This window comes from Phalacrocorax carbo, chromosome 14, assembly GCF_963921805.1.
Source record: "Phalacrocorax carbo chromosome 14, bPhaCar2.1, whole genome shotgun sequence".
NCBI classification, from domain to species: Eukaryota; Metazoa; Chordata; class Aves; order Suliformes; family Phalacrocoracidae; genus Phalacrocorax; species Phalacrocorax carbo.
Genome location: NC_087526.1, coordinates 10,256,939 through 10,276,361, shown reverse-complemented (window position 1 = coordinate 10,276,361; position 19,423 = coordinate 10,256,939). Strand labels below are relative to the sequence as shown.

At 43.2% G+C, this 19,423-nt stretch overlaps 1 long non-coding RNA gene across 1 annotated transcript in view; it reads right to left on the bottom strand.

Moving 5' to 3' along the window:
• The window catches only part of LOC135315737 (uncharacterized), a 138,858-nt gene that overhangs the window by 48,362 nt on the left and 71,073 nt on the right, over positions 1-19,423 (bottom strand). The window contains exons 3-4 of the long non-coding RNA XR_010375229.1: positions 9,683-9,814; positions 8,102-8,253 (exon numbers count right to left, since the gene is read on the bottom strand). This is a non-coding gene — a long non-coding RNA (uncharacterized LOC135315737). The remainder of the gene's footprint in view (positions 1-8,101; positions 8,254-9,682; positions 9,815-19,423) is intronic.

Below are 19,423 nucleotides of genomic sequence, written 5' to 3'. Positions count from 1 at the left end.
GGCTCTCCAAGTACCCTTGCTCTTAGGCACCCAACCCATTTGACTTTACATTTAAGCATGCATTAACTGCTTTGCCAAGCAGCATCTAGAATCAAAGAAAGAGATTTTCAGGGAACTAAATTAAATGAACAGGAATCTGTTGGTTTCTGTTGAGTTTTTGTCTAGGGAAAGACTAAACAAGAGCTAAGGATTTCAGTGTTGCAGGACATGTCTATCACACGGGTGAATGCCAACCTCTCTCTTCTCACTGTCGTATGTATAAAGCGATGATGTTTTGTGGTTCTGCAGAGACAGTTATTAAAAATCTCTTCCATATAAGATACAAGATTGTGAAGAAACTATAAATAGGAAAAAAAGAATTTATTCTTTTACAATCTGGCATATTGTCATCTTTGTTCTACAACATCCCATATTAAATCCCACTGTAGCACTTACTGCAGGACTGAAACAGCTGTATACAGGGTGATCTGAATGCAGGGAACCAAATCCTCCTTCCCTTTACACTGACTATACTTTCACTGCTTTCAGTGGAGACACATTTAAAAAAGAATTAGCCAAAAGCTTTTTAGATACTGTTGATGGGATTCATCTGTAGGATTAGCCATTGATCCTTTAGCAGTGATTTTAATATCAAATGATCATTCTCCCTGTGAGGAAGCTGGCTTAAACAGGAAAAAAGTGCAGCCTGATACAATTTTGTGAAGCAACCATCTCTTATAGTATTTTCAATCAGGAAATGAAAGAATGTCTCCGTCTTCCCTTTGGCAGTCCCATGCTCTTCACTGTTTTGTGGAAAAGGGGAAAAAAAATTAGGTGATTAAAACATAACATCCCTTTTTAACCCTGCTCTTTCTGAGACTTTTACCTTTCTCATTTTTTTTTTATTGCAAAAGCTGATGAATTGTAAGTGGTTGGTAAGAGAGTGATTGGTAAGAGAGAGAACAGATTGTGCACTTAGTGCAGGCTTAGTTAATCTTCCAAAAATGCAATTTATTCTGAGTGCTAACTGTAGTGAGTTTAATGGAACACAGGGTTAAAGTGAGAAACTGGAACCAAATGCTCTCTATCTAAAGGTCAATCAATAACTGAATAGTTTGACAATCTCAAACCTCTGCCACTTTAATGTAATTGGAGTGTATGGAAAAGACATTACGTTTCAGCACCATCATCCACTTCCATTATTGCTGATGCTACTCCGAATACATTCAAGTCATACTGCTGCAGTAACGCCAAAGGAGTGGGACTAGAGGTTTGTGCTGTCTTTTAAATCTATTTTGAGGGATTTTGCCGTTTTACCCAGCTTGCACTTTGCTGTGTATATTGGTTTTGGGACACACATGGAACCTCTCATGATGTTTGAAGATTTTTATGAGCTGGTCTGTCTAAAACTAATGAGGCTGAACATGTTTGAAGCCAGCTAGGGGGAGTTTCTAGAGTAGTCCGTCATCTGGGGTTTCTCCAGATGAGCAAGTGGGGAAAAAATGTAGTACTGCTGGAGTGATATTGTGCAACAAATCATGTGAATGACCTCATGCACAAAAATATATGAACAGTGAAATTCATTTTTAATAATCACCCTAAATAGTGATCATTCAGTTGTATCGATCAAAAAATTGCTTTCCAAAAACAATTTCCTGTGGCTGCCGGTATGTTTCCTTCTTACTTTTATTAATAAGTGGTAAAATTCATTTGGAGAGAGAGAGACTGGGAGAGATTCCCCTCATTTCCTCTGGCTTTCAGAGGCAAGAAACAATTTTGCATCTGTTTGAATGTCATTCAACTGCAGTAAAGAATGTCACTGGGAGGACCAGTTTAAGGCAGTTACAACTAACTTACCTGCTTTGTCATTACAGCTCTGTTGCATCTTCCTGCATAGAAAAGCCAAGTTCTATGTGTATCTCTGTTTTGGAAAGCTCGTTATTTTGTGTGTGTGTGTGTGTGTATAGCTATATGGATTATTCTTTGAAATGTCCTACTGACAAAACCAGCCAATTTATCCCTGTGGAGATAACTTAATATTTACTCCTCTTCTCTCTTTAGGGGAGCCAACTACTCCAGACGGCATCGAAAACCTAGCCTAGTATTCTTAATGCATTGGCGTGGTTTAACCCCAGCTGGCAACTCAGCCCCACCCAGCCGCTCACCCCCGCAGCAGGATGGGGGAGAGAATCAGAAAAGTAAAAGTGAGAAAACACATTGCTTGAGATAAAGACAGTTTAACAGGGAAAGCAAAAGCCATGCACACAAGCAAAGCAAACCAAGGAGTTCACTCACTCCTTCCCACGGGCAGGCAGGTGTTCAGCCACCTCAGGAAGGCAGGGCTCCATCACATGGACTTGGGCAGACAAACGCCAGCACTCCCAACGTCCCCCCCTTCCTCCTCCTTCCCCCAGCTCTATACGCTGAGCATGACGCCATACGGTGTGGGATGTCAGTTGGGGTCAGCTGTCCCAGCCATGCCCCCTCCCAGCTCCTTGCGCACCTGGCAGAGCACGGGAAGGTGAAAAAGTCCTTGACTAGCACAAGCACTACTTGGCAACAACTGCAACATCAGTGTGTTGTCACATTATTCTTATACTAAATCCAAAACACAGCACTGTACCAGCTCCTAGGAAGAAAATTAACTCTATCCCAGCTGAAACCAGGGCATGCATTCTCCTTTCAGTTTTAGATCTAGACAGCATAACTGTAAAGAGATACTGGAAATTTTTTTTGCTTATCAGGTTTTTTCAGTTTAAATTCTACACCCCCTGCCAATTTTCAAAACCTGACAATGCAAAGTTCAGACGCACATCTAATACGGCATGAATTTGGAAGAATGCGTGTCCTTTTATGACTTTCCTGGAACGTGAATCCAGAAGTATATTTTCAGCTGTGATTAAAACACAACTTTAACGGTTAGCTAGCATTTGGCTATTCTGGGAGGAGAAAAAGCCTGTGTGTGCTGGCCACCAGTGGCTTTCTGGAAGCCATAAACAAGGTGGCTTGGCCCAGCAGAAAATCAGACTGAGGAAAAGATGAATCTTGTCCTCTCCTTTGCTATCTTGACGTGGTAATTTACCTTTCCTGTAATTAATTCTTTCACATGCAAAGAGGGATAAAGCTATTTATCAGTCAGTAAATGCCCAGCCTCTGTAGTTGCTATGGATTGCTAATGCAAAGGTATCTGAAATTGTAGCTTTAATTCCACTACTAACTGGGAATTGGGAAGCTTCCTGGAACCTTTATCAAAAGATGAGTTAAGTGGGAATGCGGTTTTGCAAGTCATGGTAACTTGTCATAAAGTCTTTCCCCCGTCTACTTTATGTCTGAAAAAGGCTGTTGAAACCAGCAGGGGTTTTACTTACTGATGCTAAATACTGATATTTCTATGATTTAATGCTTTTTACAATTTTATGAGTATCCATGAATAAAAGTTATCCAGTAATCAGGAATGAAGCTAAAAATATGTAGTTTCCTGTAGCTTTTTTCATCACACTGAGACCAGACTCTGACAGTTAAGGTAGATTCTAAACAGTATTTCTGACATTTTTTAATGGGGGAAACAACCTCCAAACTAAAGGAAAGTCATTTGATGGAGAGAGAAGCCCAGAGCTTCTCAACAAGAAGCTTTCTGGGGTATATACAGAGAGGAAGGGCAGGAGGAACAGTTTCTGATTTTAAAGTAAGGATGGTTAGTGGTCCAGAAGCCTAGGCTCCTATGAAATGGAGTTCTTTCTGTGCTGCACAAGAAACTTCTCGTATGGCACTGGGCATTTCTTTGCAAGCAGATTCTTAAGGTTCTTCAAAAGTGTTTGGAAGCCTAAACCATAAGAATAATTCTTGTAGTGTTTAGCACTTGGGCACCATGGAATTAATAAGGTTTTCTGCTATGGTTTCTTTTCCTTTCCTAATAATTCTATTGCTCTAGTTTCTTTATGATTGGCACAGAGGTCTGAACTAATGTTCAGAGACTGGGCCACAAAAACTCTGAAAGGTTTTCCAAAGCTTGGGTATCAAATTAAAAACTTGACTTTGTACATCCAGTGCCTAATTATTTATTTTTAATATGACCAATATTCTGCAGCTACTGATATTGAATTTTAGTTGCCATTTAATCACTTCAGCCAGTCATTACTGCAACATTCTTCTGCAGCTTTTTTCAACTGCCTTTGGACAATGTGCATGTGTGGCCCCCGAGCTGCAGTACCAACTTTTGGCATGTTGGTAGGTCAGATGTCCTCAGCAGATGACCACAGAGCCCCGATGGTTCCATCCTAGCTCTGTACTGGAGCGTAGCCCTGCACTCCCTGCCGCTCCTGCCAGCAAGCGCCACAGCTGCACTTTGCCGCTGGCAACAGGCAATAGTTGGTAGGCTGGATGGGCTGTTCTGCCAATGTCGGGCGAGCAGCTCAGTTCCTTTGCCTGCCTCATTCACCTCCTTAAAATGAACACTTGAACACTCGGTTTCTTTAATTCAGACTCCTCTATGGATCTCCTGGCCTGCAGGACCGGCGAGCAACATAGCTCAAATACAGTGCTGGCAGAAATCCAGCTGTTGCCTTGCTTTGATGTCGAAAGGCTTTTGTAACTTGAACCCCTGATTTTTTTGGCATCAAGACTGCAAGGCAAGAGATACACCTCTACCTGAACAAGCAAGACACCTGCCAAATAGCTGTGCACAGTGATAAGTGGCTGCCTGTGACTGACTTTTTCCGCTAAGACCAGAGCACAGGTTTTTCTTGTTTGGAGATAGAGACAACTTTGAGTTCAACCCATTTTTTCAGCCAGCTTACTTTTTTCTGATCTCTTCAACTTCAGCCATAGCAATTAATCTAAAAAGTAAGCATTATATCTTTCCTTTTTCACATATGCAAATATGATTTTAAAAAACACGGAAACGAACAAAGCTAAGCCAGATACGGGTGATAATATCCACAGAGTAGGAAAGGATCACTTAGTCCTCAGTGCAGGCCTTAGGCAACAGAAATAGCAACCATTGTTATCAGTAGTTACCCTAGCCAGCCAGGTGGGAACATCTCCTTCTGTAGGTATTCTTGGTATTACCAAGGGTCAGCTAAATTGCATTTTTGCTTTTGCTTCTTTCATCCGATTCAGTTGCCATAATTCAGAAAAACCTGCTCGGCTGTTTTTCTCTGTCAGGATTTGCTATTATTTATTCCATTTCTATAATAAACAATAAATTTTGCATTGCAAATGAGATGTTTATACCTATATTTATGTTCTTTTTCTCTTTACTGTGCTCTTTTTTTGTTTTTCTTAAAGGACAGGTCTTAATACATTTCTTGCCATCCCACATGACAGCGTAAACGTCTTGGAAACATCAAGTATGGCGGTTAAGCTTTGACTACTGGACAACTAGGAGCATCCCCTAATATTTGCCTGCACAATCCTCTATAAATTTTTTTTCTATTCTGATTCAATATTATTCTGCTGTTCAGCATTCTCTCTCAAACCCTCATATATACCTGCTTAACCCACAATTCTCTCATTCTTTTAAGTACATGAAAGAGCAACAGCACTTAATTTGCTTCCCTCACTTTCAACCTCACTACCTTTTTCATACCTCACCTAAACTGTTCCTGTACATGGATGCCTGCCTCAGAGAGGATGACTGAAACGACTGACTGACATCACTGGGTGGAGCTGCTTCTGGTCAAGTTGTTCCAGCAAAACAAACCAGAGACTAATGAGGTTGTGAATTTCAGAGCACTTCACAAAAGCTCCAAGTGAGATTGATGGAACCACTTCTCCTGACGCTACTTAAAGCTTCATTTCTCTATTATTTAGGACGTGCTTCTTGTCTAGATTGGGTTTTACACCTTACATAAGCTCCATAATCTTCTGTGCCACATAGCCAGGCAGCTCCACCTGTCCCTCCAGCCTTTACAAACCTTTTGGTAAAGATGGTAATTCATAACATTTTGTGACAGGTTTCCAGGGACATTCTGGAGTTGGTGCCGATAAGGGGGCAGGGTCCAGAGGTGTTTTGGGGCCTGAGGGTGCTGGGGCAGGGTTTGAGGGTCATTGAGGGTTTTGGGCAAAATACATTGGTGGTTTAGGGTCTTGCAGGGAACTGATCAGGGGGGCTCTGTTGGGCCCTTAGGGAAGGGAGGTGCTAGTATGGTGTGAGAATGGAGGTCCCATTCCAGAAGGGTGCTTAGCGCATACCAGTGACTTTGGGTCAGCTGTATGGGCTGAGCATGGCTCAGCATGGCTCATGCTCACTGTGGTTTTCAACCAGTTGGTGTCCTGGTTAACTGGCTCCCACAGCCTGTGCCTGGGGGTGGGAGAGGGCTCAGGGTGCCTGCAACTGCCTGTTTTGCTCCTCCCAATACAATGCTCAAGTAGTTAACTCACAGCTGCACTCACTGTGCCTGACTGAACACCGACCTTGAATCTGTTCAGTACATTGGTCTTAAACCTCCTTGTGACTTCCCAGCACTCTAGGGCACGCCTGCCAGAAGAGAAGCTGCCCTCCCTGGGATGCCGAGCCAAAATCCTGCTCCAGTGCCTCCCCGTGCTTCCAGGCTGTGTGCACAGGGGCAAGCGCACGCACGCTCTGGTGCTGGGGAGGAACCGCGGCCCTAACGATGATACGAGGAAAAGGGAAAGTCAAATCCGCGCTCTGGGCAGGCCGTGCCCTGTGCTCCCGCTGAGGAGCAGAGCCCAGCCAGGGCGCTCCACCTCTGCCTCCAGGCAGCGATGGCCCCAACGGGCAGGAGACCTCCGGCCCGCGCTGCCTGCAGCCACCCGAAGGGCCGCACTGCCCTCACAGGGACCCCGCGGCGCTCGGCACCAGCCCGCCCCGCCTCGGCGCCGTGCTGCTCCCGGGCAGCGCGCGCTCGCCGGCCGCGAAGGCGGCGATGGCGCCGGAGAGCGGAGGGACGACGCAGCCCCCAGAAGGCGCCTGCAGCACGGGGACACCCCACGTGCTCACGCCCACACCGGTGCCCGCGGTCAGCGGCGCAGGCCTCGTGCGTGCCCACCAGCGCGTGCTGCTCACAGCCGGCACGACGCCCAGCAACGCCTGCACCGGCAGCTGGGCCCGTCCCAGGGACGCGAGCGGGGGGGGCAGCGGGCAGACGCAGTGCCGTTGTGCGAGCACTGCGGAGCAGCAGCAACCAGCTGCGCGGGCGGCCTGCGAGCCCCAGCAAGGGGCGGCAAGCACCGCCGCCGCCCACAACTCCGGCCAGCCGACCGCACTGCCGCAGCCTGACGGCGACGCGGGATGCACTGCGCACGCGCGAACCTGCCGGCTGCCGTGCCGGGGAGGGCAGCGGGGGGCGGCCCCGTCAGACTGCGCTTGCGCGGGCGGGGTTGGCATCAACAGGGCGCGGCGGGTCGCGCATGCGTGGCGCAGCCGGCTGCAGGCCTTGCGGGCGCGCGGGGGAGGGCGGCAGCAAGCGGGGCGGGGGCTGGGTGTGCGCCCGCGCCCCGCGCGTGCGGTGCCGGCCGGCAGCCGGCAGGTGGCAGCAGCGCAGCGCAGCGCCTCCCGGACACCCTGCGCACGTGCCGCGGCGTGAGCTCTCCGTGGGCGGCGCGGAGCCGCGCGCCGGTTGGCCGCTGAGGGACGGGGCGCTCGGGGCAGCCCGAGGGGGTTCCCCCTGCCCCGCCGTGACCCCGGCTGTCCTTTCTGTCACCCGCAGGTGCCGGCCCCGAGGCGGGGTGCGGAGCGATTGAGGGTCGGTGGAGCTTTGGGACGAGGCTTGTGCGGCCGCTGGGAGCTTTGCGGACCCCGAGTCAGGCTTGGTGGGAGCTTCGGGGCAGGGTTCGGATAGCGCTGGGGGCAGTTGGGAGCTTTGGGGCAGGGCGGGATGAGTTTGGGGGTTGGTGGAAGTTTTGAGTTACAGCTCAAAGCTCCGAGGGCCTTTGCAGAGGTGTTTGCGGTCTGACCGTTCTCCCCTTGCGATAGCTTGTAGAGGTCTGCAGGCCTTAGCCTGTAGTTGTTCGTGGCGGTGGGCAGTCAGCCCCTAATGTCCTAGGATTAATGTAATTCGTAAACACATACATGCTACTACTGTAGGGTGTTAAAGCCAGACTAAAAGTTTCTGCAACTGCAATAAACCTGTTCAAGTCTGACAAAATCAGCTGTAGTCACCAGTGCCTATCGGTCAAGCAAGGCCAGCAACTGCTCCTAAGCAGTATTCGCCTGCATATCTCAACTCCGCAGTCTCAACTCGGACTCTCTGTTATGGCATTGCAAGTTTGTCAGCCAGCACTTCTTGATGGAGGTGTAGCAAATCCATCACCCTACAGAAACGTAAAGGCAGCACAAATCAATGTTCTGCAGAAATACGTGAAGAAATAAAGTAAGCATATAGGCCAATCTAATATGCACAAGCAAGGTAAATGAGAACATACAAGCCACAAATACACCTCGCACTCACCCCCTTCTAGAAGCAGAATAGGATGATATTTGGGCATGCTGTAGGAGAGAAGGAGGGCCAGTTACGTTAGACTAAGAAGCCTTTAGAGGTTGATTTTTCTGGAACTTTGTGGCCACGTTTTGGGTATAACTCTGCTCTGTCTGTTGTTCAATTAATGCACAAGCGAGATGATCCCACTTCTTGTAACTCATGTACAGTAATCCCTATGCGTTAATATTAGTGTCTGCTGTGCCGCTTGGGCGGATGGTACTCTGCTGCCTACTCATTTCACGGGAATTATGTACTTCAGCAGCGTCTAGGCAGACTGGATTGCAACGAGGCTATTGAGTGTGAAAGACTGCTATAGTCCAGACTGCTGCTAAACAGTGTGGGTCTCAGACTGGGTGAAGTTTTGATCCAACCCCAAAGTAGTGCAATTCCAATGCTATTGGTACTCGCTTTCACTCACTTCTACTTTCTAACAGTGCCACTCCCGTAGTATCAGTGAACGTGAAAATCCTTACTGGAAAAGGCTTTCCTTGTCTCAGGAATTTTAAGGTGGGAGTTTACAGCTGCATATTTAAATTCAGTGAAAGCAGCAGCATATTCCTTGTTCCAGCTCCATTCCAAACCTTTCCAGTAATTTTCATTGTGGTCTGCTGATACCAACAAAGTTACCTTGCACTGCTGTGAAAAATTAAGTTCTCCTAAAGCTGCTTTAACTTGGAGTTGAGAAGCAGCAGCTTTTCTTCGACATAAAGCTTGAATCTTTCTTCTACCTGCCTTCCCGTTTCCCCACTGACAATTCCTGGGGCAGCACTAATTGAGCCTTACTAAAATTGATCTCTCAACTTTGTAATTTAGATAGTTCTCCCACTTCCTCTTCCGTAGCCGCAGTCACTTGACAACCATCTACCTAGGACAATAACTTGGTGTCTCGTAGTTTTTAAAAATAGTGCTTCATCACACACAAGTATATGTGTATGTATCATACTTCATGTTACATATTCAGACTTTGCAGTACATGTTGGTGAGCAATTCTCCTAATCACCATGAGAAACTTGGTTTCTCTTATTTGGAGGTGGAGGTGCTTTCAATTGGATCTGTTTGGTTATATTACTTTAGTTTGTTTATATTTGTCTGGTGTCGTCGACTTCAGCCATGACAATCTAAAAACTAAGCATGGTACCTTTATGTTTTAACACATGCATGTAAGATTACAAACAGAACCATCCGAAGCAAAGCTAAACAAGATACAGTTAACAATAGTGACAGGGTGTAAGTAGGAGACAGAAATAACGAACAGTTGTTACCAATAATTATCGTAGTTAACCAAGCTGGAACACTTCCTTCTGTAGGAGCTCGTGGCGATATCATGGGTCTGCTAAGCCCATTCACTGATCTTCTGTCTGTTACCTTTTAACATTTGCTGTCTTTGGCTCCATCTGTGTAACAAACAAAGAAACTTTACTTTTCATTTTAGCTGAGATGCTGTTCAATCCATGCATGTTCTTTTCTCTTTAGCATGGTGGTGGGGGTTTTTTATGGTTTGTTTTGTTTCCCTCCAAGGAAATGTCCTAATCCATCATTCATGCACTACAGGGTTAAAATCTTGGAGACATCAAATACAGCAGTTAACCTTTGGTTATTAGACAGGTAGGAGCATCATCTTATACTCACCTGCAACATCTTCCATAAAACGTTTTTATTCTGGTTCAAGATTATTGTACTATTTGGTATTCTCTCTCAAACCCTCATATGAACATGCTTAACCCCTAGTTCTCTCAGTCATTAATTACCTACAAGATGGATGCCATTTAATGAGCTTCCAGGAACTGTAGGCCATTATTCAACCAAAACCAGATCTATAGGTGAAAGAACAGACAAATCTACTGGTACCTAAATTCATGAACTCCTCTTACAGAAGCCTGTATAGCACTGTTGTTACTGTTGGGTAGTGCTCAATGGAGCAATAGTATATGAAAGAGCACTGATACATTTCCAGTCATTCCAGAACATTCATCTTACTGTTCTCCTTCCCAAAGTGTTCACAGCATTGAGTTTGGTGACTAAAAACTCACCAAAATCCCAAGCACATTTCATGCCTTAACAAGTGGGTGAGCTAGTTTACGCTGATGGACTTTCATTGGTAATGAATGCTATTCTGTCAGAATGACCAGCGCAAAAGTCATTCCAAATGTAATTTCAGTGTGACGGGTACAGTACTCAGCCCAGGATACTCTCTATAGCTTGTCACCTGTTTGAGACACTGTCCTTGTCTCGCTCATTTGTGTGAGCTGATGTACTTCTGTAATGCAGAGATTTGTAATAGAAACATTAAGGTTGAAATGAATAAATTACGTGCAGAAATATATGTATGAAAGCACCAGAAGGAATTACAAGAAAAGAAGGGACAAAAGAATGATGGGACTTGACAGCACCAGCAGGTCATTGAGATCATGGTCAGAGTCTTGAAACTCACAGTCTGGGAAAACAAAGGACAGCCTAAAACTAGACTACTCGCAGAACAGGAGACAAAAAGACAGGCAGTCAATCAACAACATTGCTTAATGACTCATGGACCTGGATCCCTGAAGGGTACAAAAGGCACTTCCAAAATGAGCACATGGTCACCCAGCAAAAAGAACCCAGGAAACGTGATGATGACTCCAAATCTGGCATCCTTTGTCTCTGCTTCACCACAAATAATCCTGGTCAGACTAGCCAGACATACACGTCTTGGTCCTTGTTAATATGTGGGTATGGAAAACAAGTATGAAAGACTGACTGACTGAAATCTGTAGGAGAATGAGCATGAGTGGCTGAAATCAGTCTTGTTTAAAATAAAATCACCTTCCCCTTCTATGCAGTCTCACATTTAGCTTTGCTATATTCATTTTACATCAGTACCTGTTCCCAGCTGATTATTTAAAAAACTCAATAAAACCTAATAGCGTGTGCTTACAGAAGAACATCAAAGAAGTGAGGACACAGCAAACTTGAAATAGCTTGCCTTTTTGAGGCAATACTTTTTTCCCCCTTTTTGCCCAAAGGAAGAGATTTGGCATGCTTACATCTTCCGCTATTACAGCAATAACTTCTTATTTCACGGTTCACAAAGAAGAAATAACTGTTAAAACAAGTTGGTTTCTCAAAACTTGTCCTGAGTATGAAATTACAGGAAATGTCCTAAACACTGTTGTACAGTGGCACATGCACAACTGTGCTAATATGAGTAACCTGAACAGAGGGAGGGCCAAGAAAACGAGTATTTCTGTTTACCTGAATACGTGAGGCTTAGAAATCAGTTTTCAGATGCAAAACATAAATTGCAGGTTAAAAAGCCCTGCAGATTTCATGGCTTCTCAGAATGCTACTGAGTATTTTTAATCGAATGGAAAGAAAAAAGAATAATTTGCAATTGTCAATGTTACTGTTAATACCAACGGCAGTAGTTTAAAAATTGTGGGCTATTTGGTACCAGCGACCTGTTCTTTCCCTGTGTAGCCACCGAGTCATGCCACTGGTTATTCTGCTAAATACAAAGGATAAATTACTGCAGTATCATTTATTACAAGGTTATTTGCTAAAGAAATTTCCAAAGGGAAACATTATTCCAATATTTTTATCATGAAATGCATGATTAAATAGGACAAAAGGGCTGACAGTAATGTACTGGGATTGGATTTAGGATGTCAGATTACTTACAGTGCCAAGTCATGGCACCTATCTTGCCAGTTTCCCTGGCTATAAAATAGGAATCCTAGTCACTACAGATACTACCTTTAAAAAAAAAAAAAAAAAGAGTTCAAGGTAGGCTGATAAGTGTTATGGATGTTCTTAAAATTATGAAGTGAAATTATTGTGCTTCCGGGGACACAAAATGGATAGTATCAAAGCTGTAATAGCTGCAAAGAACATGTTACTCACCCATGTCCCTTCCCCTCTTTCACAGTTAAAAGTGGCTTCAGACTTTCAAAAGTAAATCCTGTCCAAAATAGTAAGTTTCTGCTGTTGAACCTGTCTCCTGGTTACAAATGACAGCAGCCACCTTACAATAGAAAGCACTTGCCTTCCTGTACAGCTAGAGAAGATTCATTTGCCTCATCCATAAAAAGAAACAAACAAGGCAGCTTCTTTAACGTTTTAATGCTTCTTTAAATCTGCAGTGAAACTCACTTAACTTTCTAAAATGCAAACATAGGCCTTGGAAATAATCCTCAGAAAGTCCCTTGGTTTGATTGTTGTGTTTCTTGCTCAACAATCTCTCCCCAAAATTTGGTCAACTCTACTCCAGTCAGACTAAGATTCAGTCTAGTTTGGAAACTAAATGGATTATACTCCACTGTAGCCATAGTCATGCATTCCAAACTGACCAGATGCTGAAGGAACTCAAACCAAGCACAGGACGGCCTCAAAGCTAAGTAAGATGACACACTGGTGTCCAGAGGTTTCTTCAGTCTGATTTGAAACTGAGAAAAGTCGTGCGGCTGTGAGTAAAGGTGAGCTACAGAGGCAGCGCTTGTGTACAGTGCTAGATTCTGCAGAACAGGTTTGGTTAGCTCAGGTTAATGCCATGCCAGTGAGTGGGGAGAAAACCCATGATACAGTGTTTGTGGCCCAGTATACTGTGGGCATGACCTGTTCCTTGGCACTCATAGATTCCAAAGAATTTTCTTTCAGAGACAGCGTCAGACACAATTATCCACTATGGAATATACAATGAACTCCTAACTATCTAGTTACAGCCCTTCTAAACGCCTAAACTCCTGTCTGACTGCCTCCACTGCAAGATAACAGAATAAGGAGAGGGAGAGATGCATGGTAGAGCTGTGGGGAGCACCCAGGAGAAAAGGGACTGCTGGTGTGGATGGTGACCAGTGCTTCTGGGAGAGGCAGCCCCTACTCCTGCAGTAGTTGCCGCCCCTGGCAGCAGTAAAAACTGTTGGGACTTTCCAGCACTCTGACAGAAGAAAAGGAAGGCATCTTGCTGACTCCCCAGCAGCCTCTGTCCTTGGCAGTTTCCTACTTTGCCGACTGCTAGGTGCAGGTCCACTGCCAAAGTTGCTGCATAACATCCTAGTTATGCAGAGCTCAGCGCTACATGATTTCAGCTAAAAGGAGAAAATGTCTAGCTATGAGTCAAAGTATTTGTGGACATAGCTGCGAGCTCTCAGTTCCAGGTGAAGTACTGCTTTAAATTCTTAGGACAAATTCAGCATTCCCAAAATACCAGTGAAATTCTAGTAGTACTGTTGCTGTAGCTGTAATGGTCCAGGGTTACACAACAAACAAGATTTGCAGAGTGAAACAGTCACTTATGAGACCAGCAGATGCAGCTGGAAAACATGGAAAAGCTATGGGCATATGAGATTTCTTACATTAGGTCTTGCTAATTCTATTTTAGAGACCATGTTGGATTTCATTACAGGAATTGAAATACGCTCTTTGTATATATGCTAATGATGTACTTTTTTACTCACCATTTCCTCACTTTTGCTTGATTTGGTCTTTGAGACTCTTAAAGCTTCCATTTCCTTTGTCCCCTTTCTCTCTCTCTCATACTTATATCCTGCCAACCATCCTCAGGCTAGGGGTTCTCCCAGTACCTCCTCCTGATGTCATTTCCACAAATTTCATTCTCCTCTTCCTCAGTTCTACTCTTGTTGCACTTTAATGAATACCAAACCGTCATTATGGTTCAGTTTTCTCCATCTTTGCCTCACCCCTAGGTTCCTTCATTTCTGTGATGTTTTTTCCTCTTGCAGGGGAATATTTCTTCCGTGAAAATATATCAGAATGTGTGATTTTCCTCTTCCCCTTAGCTGTACTCCTGCCTAACTTTCCATCTCTAATTTCTCTATTTCTCTTTTGTCTCAAATGTATGAATTTTGCATCTTCTTCACTTCCTGCTATGCTCCATCCCAATTCCTGTTCTCCTTAATCCTGCTCCTCAGTCTCTCACACTTGTTTCGCTTCTCTCTAATAACAATATTCTCTTCCATCTCAAACAATTGATTCCGCTTGCCTTTCCATCTATTGCAGCATTGTCCTTGCAGTTATCAGCTCACTGAGCCTGTTATTTACAAGTCCCTTGCAAGTTCATTTCATACTCTCCAATCCTGTCCTTTCTTGTTATGGATTCCACCCACCAGATTGTTGTGCAGCGTCTCTTTGCAAGATTTCCAATATGCCTGTTTTTACCTGTCTACACATCTAAATATCTTGGCCAGGGTCATGTTGTTTTATATCTCATTATGACACCGTTCCTTTGTATAAGATGAACAAATACAGTCTTGTGGGCTGAGCTGAGCAAACACTTGACTAACAAACAAACAAACAAAAATTGTATTAATAGAAAATAGATCACAAAATACTAAAAATCATTGTCACCATCTTATTGCTAGTGTATTCTCCCTGCTGCATCACGTTCAATTCTTTTTCCTTTATATCAGAAGGTATACGGAAGAAATGGAACAAGTTTCAGAAATGCATGACATATTCAAGCTTAGACATAAGCATGAAGAGAGACTGAAAAGTCTGGAATTACGTAATTTGGAGGGTTATATTATCGTATCTTGTGGCATGATGTTATAGAGGAATACAATAAAGTGAAGCAAAGCCATGGGTACCTTTTAACCCCGACAATGTAAGGACTAGTGGATCTTAAATGAAGAAATGAAATGTTTAGAACATTATTTGCACAACTCATAATTAGCATGTGTAACATTGCTGTAAGGCACAAAAAAGTCAATGAACTTTAATGGATTCTAAAAAGGAGTCAGCTTTTCTCTGCACAAGAAAAATATGTGGTTATTTTCAGGTCACTTTTGTAAATTCCTTCTTTCAGGGAATAAGTATCCAAGTGACTGAAGACAGGACAGGTTTTCCCTTCACAAGATAATCAAGAAAGACCACTGTGGGGCTTCCTGGTGATTCTTGTGAACTGGCTTATAGTGGCAGAATCAGGAATCTCAACTGATTCAATACTGGGCAGATACAGTGCTAACATTATTTCGCTGTGAAACATTCTATTACTTCTTTGAAATGAGCAGTCCTTAAGATGAACATGACATGCAAGCAGTCTGGAGGCTTGTGTGTCATATTAGTCAGGAACTCAGTAACCCTTCACCATCGGACACAATGTGAAGTTTATTCACCGTGGGCAAGCCGGTCACAGCAATAAAGCAATAGCAAGGCAAATGAGACTGACTCAGCACTGGACGCAGAATACTTAGTTTCCCTACTAAGGCCACACCATACAGTTCAGCGTCAAGTCCCAAGAGTATGCAAACGAGGGAAAAAGTGTAATTGTCACAGCTTTGACATCGAAATAATTCCCCAAGTACAGCTCAGCTATGCACATATATATTATCCTTGACAAATGTGCATTCAGTCCATTCTTAATCTCCATGGGAAAAATTACTAAAGTTTTTACAATCTACCTAGAGGGTCTAGCTGAGTACTTTTCTGCACGGCCAACATTTTCATTTTATGCTCCACTTCAGTGTCTTTTGTCAAAGACTAAAGTTTTTAAGACTGTGACTCCTCAGCTGGCCCCCTCTTTCTATAACCACTTTTCACCTTTTTCAAAAATCATCATCATATCTCTGCAGTTGCCTCTGTTTTAGACAGATCCAACTTCATCATTCTGATTTTTTTTAAGCTCTCCATTCTCTGTATTCTTGACATTATCCAGCTGAGGTTAGCCCAGGGCTAACATAGTACTTCAGCTGAAGTCTTAGTAACTACAGAAAGAGCATATTTAACCAATGTCAAAATTCCAAGGCAGCTTTTAATGGCGGTTCAGTGGCTGTGCCCTCCCAGTTTGAGAGTGATCCATTGAAACGATGCAGCATTTGTTTTTACACAACAAGTTATGAAGTTAACTAATAGAAATCTTGTGTAATCAGTGTTTCCAAAGTGTGCTTATGAAAATACCATGCGGGATCTTGTTGCAAATGAAAGTCAGTATGTATGATAGCTGCCGCTTCTTACTTCTCTGGTGTATTGATCTGTCAAGGACCAAAAATTAAATGGGCTTGATTGACTTCTTGGCAACCCAATGCTAGCTGTTAATCATCTTCTAGATGCTAACAAGTTCATCTATTTCAGTATTTTCCAGGAACTGCATCAAACTAGTTGAAGTCAACTATAATTTCTCAACTCTCTCATGCTCTTGCCCCATTTTATACATAGATATTGTGCTTGCCCATTTCTGATCTTATGAAATTTCTGCCCTTCAAGTTCTTCAAGGTAAGCACTAACATTCCTGAGATTGCTTCAGTCTCTTCTCTTTGTAGATAAGTGAGATGAAGTAATAATAAAATGAGACAAAATACCTTGTTCAGATCTGTGTAAGTGTAAGGAAATGGAAGTTCCTGTATAAGGAGAGAGAGAGAGATCCGTGATCAAATTGCTAGAGGGCTGATATGAAAAATGAAGAATTAGACTGAAAACCAGAAACATTGTAAGGCCATGCTAACAAATTCGTTTTCTTTGTGTCTATAAAATGTCCTATATGTGCAGATCAAAGTATTTTAACATATTTTGTTGTGTCTTTATAGTCAGAAACTAGACGAGTAACCACCATAGAAGCACAAATTATAATTGTAATTTGTACCTGCTACAAAATGAGTGTTTTATTTTATGAGGATGAAGTTTCTCTTTGTGCAGGGAGAGTTACCACTTGAGATCCACTCCTCAGAGCTATTCAGCATTCAGTGGTTGTCAAGTTAATAGTAGCTTACATTACATTTACAGCACTAATACCATTAGTATAATTCACGGACACTCGAAGGAGGGGCTGACACCAAGGCATTACTGTGGTGATCCCCAAAAAAGGACTGATGAGGTAAATGAAAAGTTTCGGGGTTTTTTTCCAGACTTACGAGTACACTCATATGGAGGGAACCCTACAAATTTTATTACGAATATGTACTTTTATTGCATGAATACTCATCTGTGGATCATACTGGGAAAATATATTAATTCATATTGACTCAAAAAAAATCCCTTCCCAAGTGACGCATCATTGTATATGAAATTCTGGATACCAGGATTGCAATTAAATGCTCTTCTTTTCTAAGCATCTCAGTCAACCCTCTGGATAAATAGCCTAAATTGCATAAGTGCAATGTGTTAAAACCCATGAGCTAATATATGGTCACTAGGAAGTTTACATGCCCACTGGTATGACTTATCCGCCTCACCCACCTAATGTGAATTATAATTGGTTTGAACATAAGGAGAGGCCTAAAGTTTTCTCTATAAATGCTGCCACACAACCAGAGCTTCAAGTCTTATCATATAGGCCTACAGTTTCTCACAGAAATACAAAGTCCAAGGCACAGAGGAGAAAGGAAGCATGGCTGGTAAGTAAAAAAAGGAAAAAGAAAAAAAAAAGAAAGTCTCTTTGTGCATAAGGAACGGGCAACTGAATAATGTACCGTATGTTAGCTTTCTCTGTGGGATTATGTTTTGTGAAGGGCTCTGAGTTGTTGGAGTACACTACATTTTGAGATTATGAATAGGTTGTTTCAGTATTTTTCTTTCCTGAATTTTCCAAAAGGGACAAATAGGGAAAAGAAGATAATCCATACATTGCCATACAGGAGTTAAATATTATAAAACTGCAAATAGAGCAGAAGTAGTCACGGCAAACTGCAAACTATCTTTTTAGCATGAAACTTAATGAATCAGAGAATAGTTCAGGTATGAATTAATCTTGTGTTAATGGGAATATCTGTGCCAAGAACAGACTACGGGCTAGATTCCTTCCTGGAGATTCAGAGTCAGCAAACTGCAATGCCATTTTAACTATTTGTTAAAATTAGTGTGAAAGGCAAAGGCACTTTAAAATACAGACAAAGTAAGGAGATGTCCAGCAGTGAGGTCTTAGGAGGAAAGATATTAAATCAATACACTTAAGCAAGACTGGCCATGTTCTCACTTGCTGGGACCTGTGTAAAAATGTGTAATGAGGCCTGAGTGCAGATGACGCCACTTTACCTCTTCTAGGCATAGAGCTCATGCTGTGCTGGCTTTATGTGGCATAGGCTTGAAAAGCTGAGGAAATTAATAAAAAACAACCATCCACAGAGCAGAAGCTTGAGGATAGAAATGACAGGTATTGTTTGTCCCTCATGGAGCTTAAAAGAGGCACGGTTACCCCATTCTCACAGTTTTAGGAGAACTGATTGCACGAACTCGTAGGACACCAGTGTTCACCCATGTACTATTATTTGAAATAATTTGCATTATTGACCTGACCTACTTGTGCTAGCATCCCTCAACAGCATCTGCTGTTTGCCTGGTTTGATGGTGCTTACTTAGTTAATGACCGCCTCAGTGCATCTGCCAAGTGTAATACCATCGAAATGCTTACCTGCTTAAGAGCAGAACATAGGCTGGGAGGGAATCAGGTGCATACGATGGGCAAAAGGCTATTGATTCCCTCATAAATCTCCACTGAGCAGAGCTTGAATAAATGGCAACACACATTTGAAAGCTGAAAGATTGGACTGAGTAGAAAAATCCTTCTTTTTAACAGAAGAACTGTACGGTAAAGTGGACAGTTAAAAACCTTCATCTATAGCAATGGGGAAAAAACCGCAAACCAATTGTTTCTGCATTGTAACACTTCCTCTTAAGCAATGATGTGCCAGTAACTTAGCCAAGATATTTTAGCAAGGTGATCCCTAAAAACTTCCTCTTTAAGTGTCATACACCAGGCTATCCTTTTTAACCACAATTTTCTCATTGCATGAAATAAAAGAAGCGATAGCAGCATTTAACGAACAAACTGGTATTTGCTGACTATGGCTAGCACTTGCTTGAGAAATACCCAGCACCCAAGAAATACCCAAGCCCAAGTTGAGTGGAGATGTCAAAAGTGCCTGGGGATGCTCCTCACTGTGCCACGCACAATTTCAGTGTAAAAAACTGTGAGGGTCTGCGTGCAGGTGTGTGTGCGGATATCTGCTTTCACTCCCGCTCTCTCACTCCCCCTCCTCACACCCCCCCGACACACACATCCTGCAAATGCACACCTT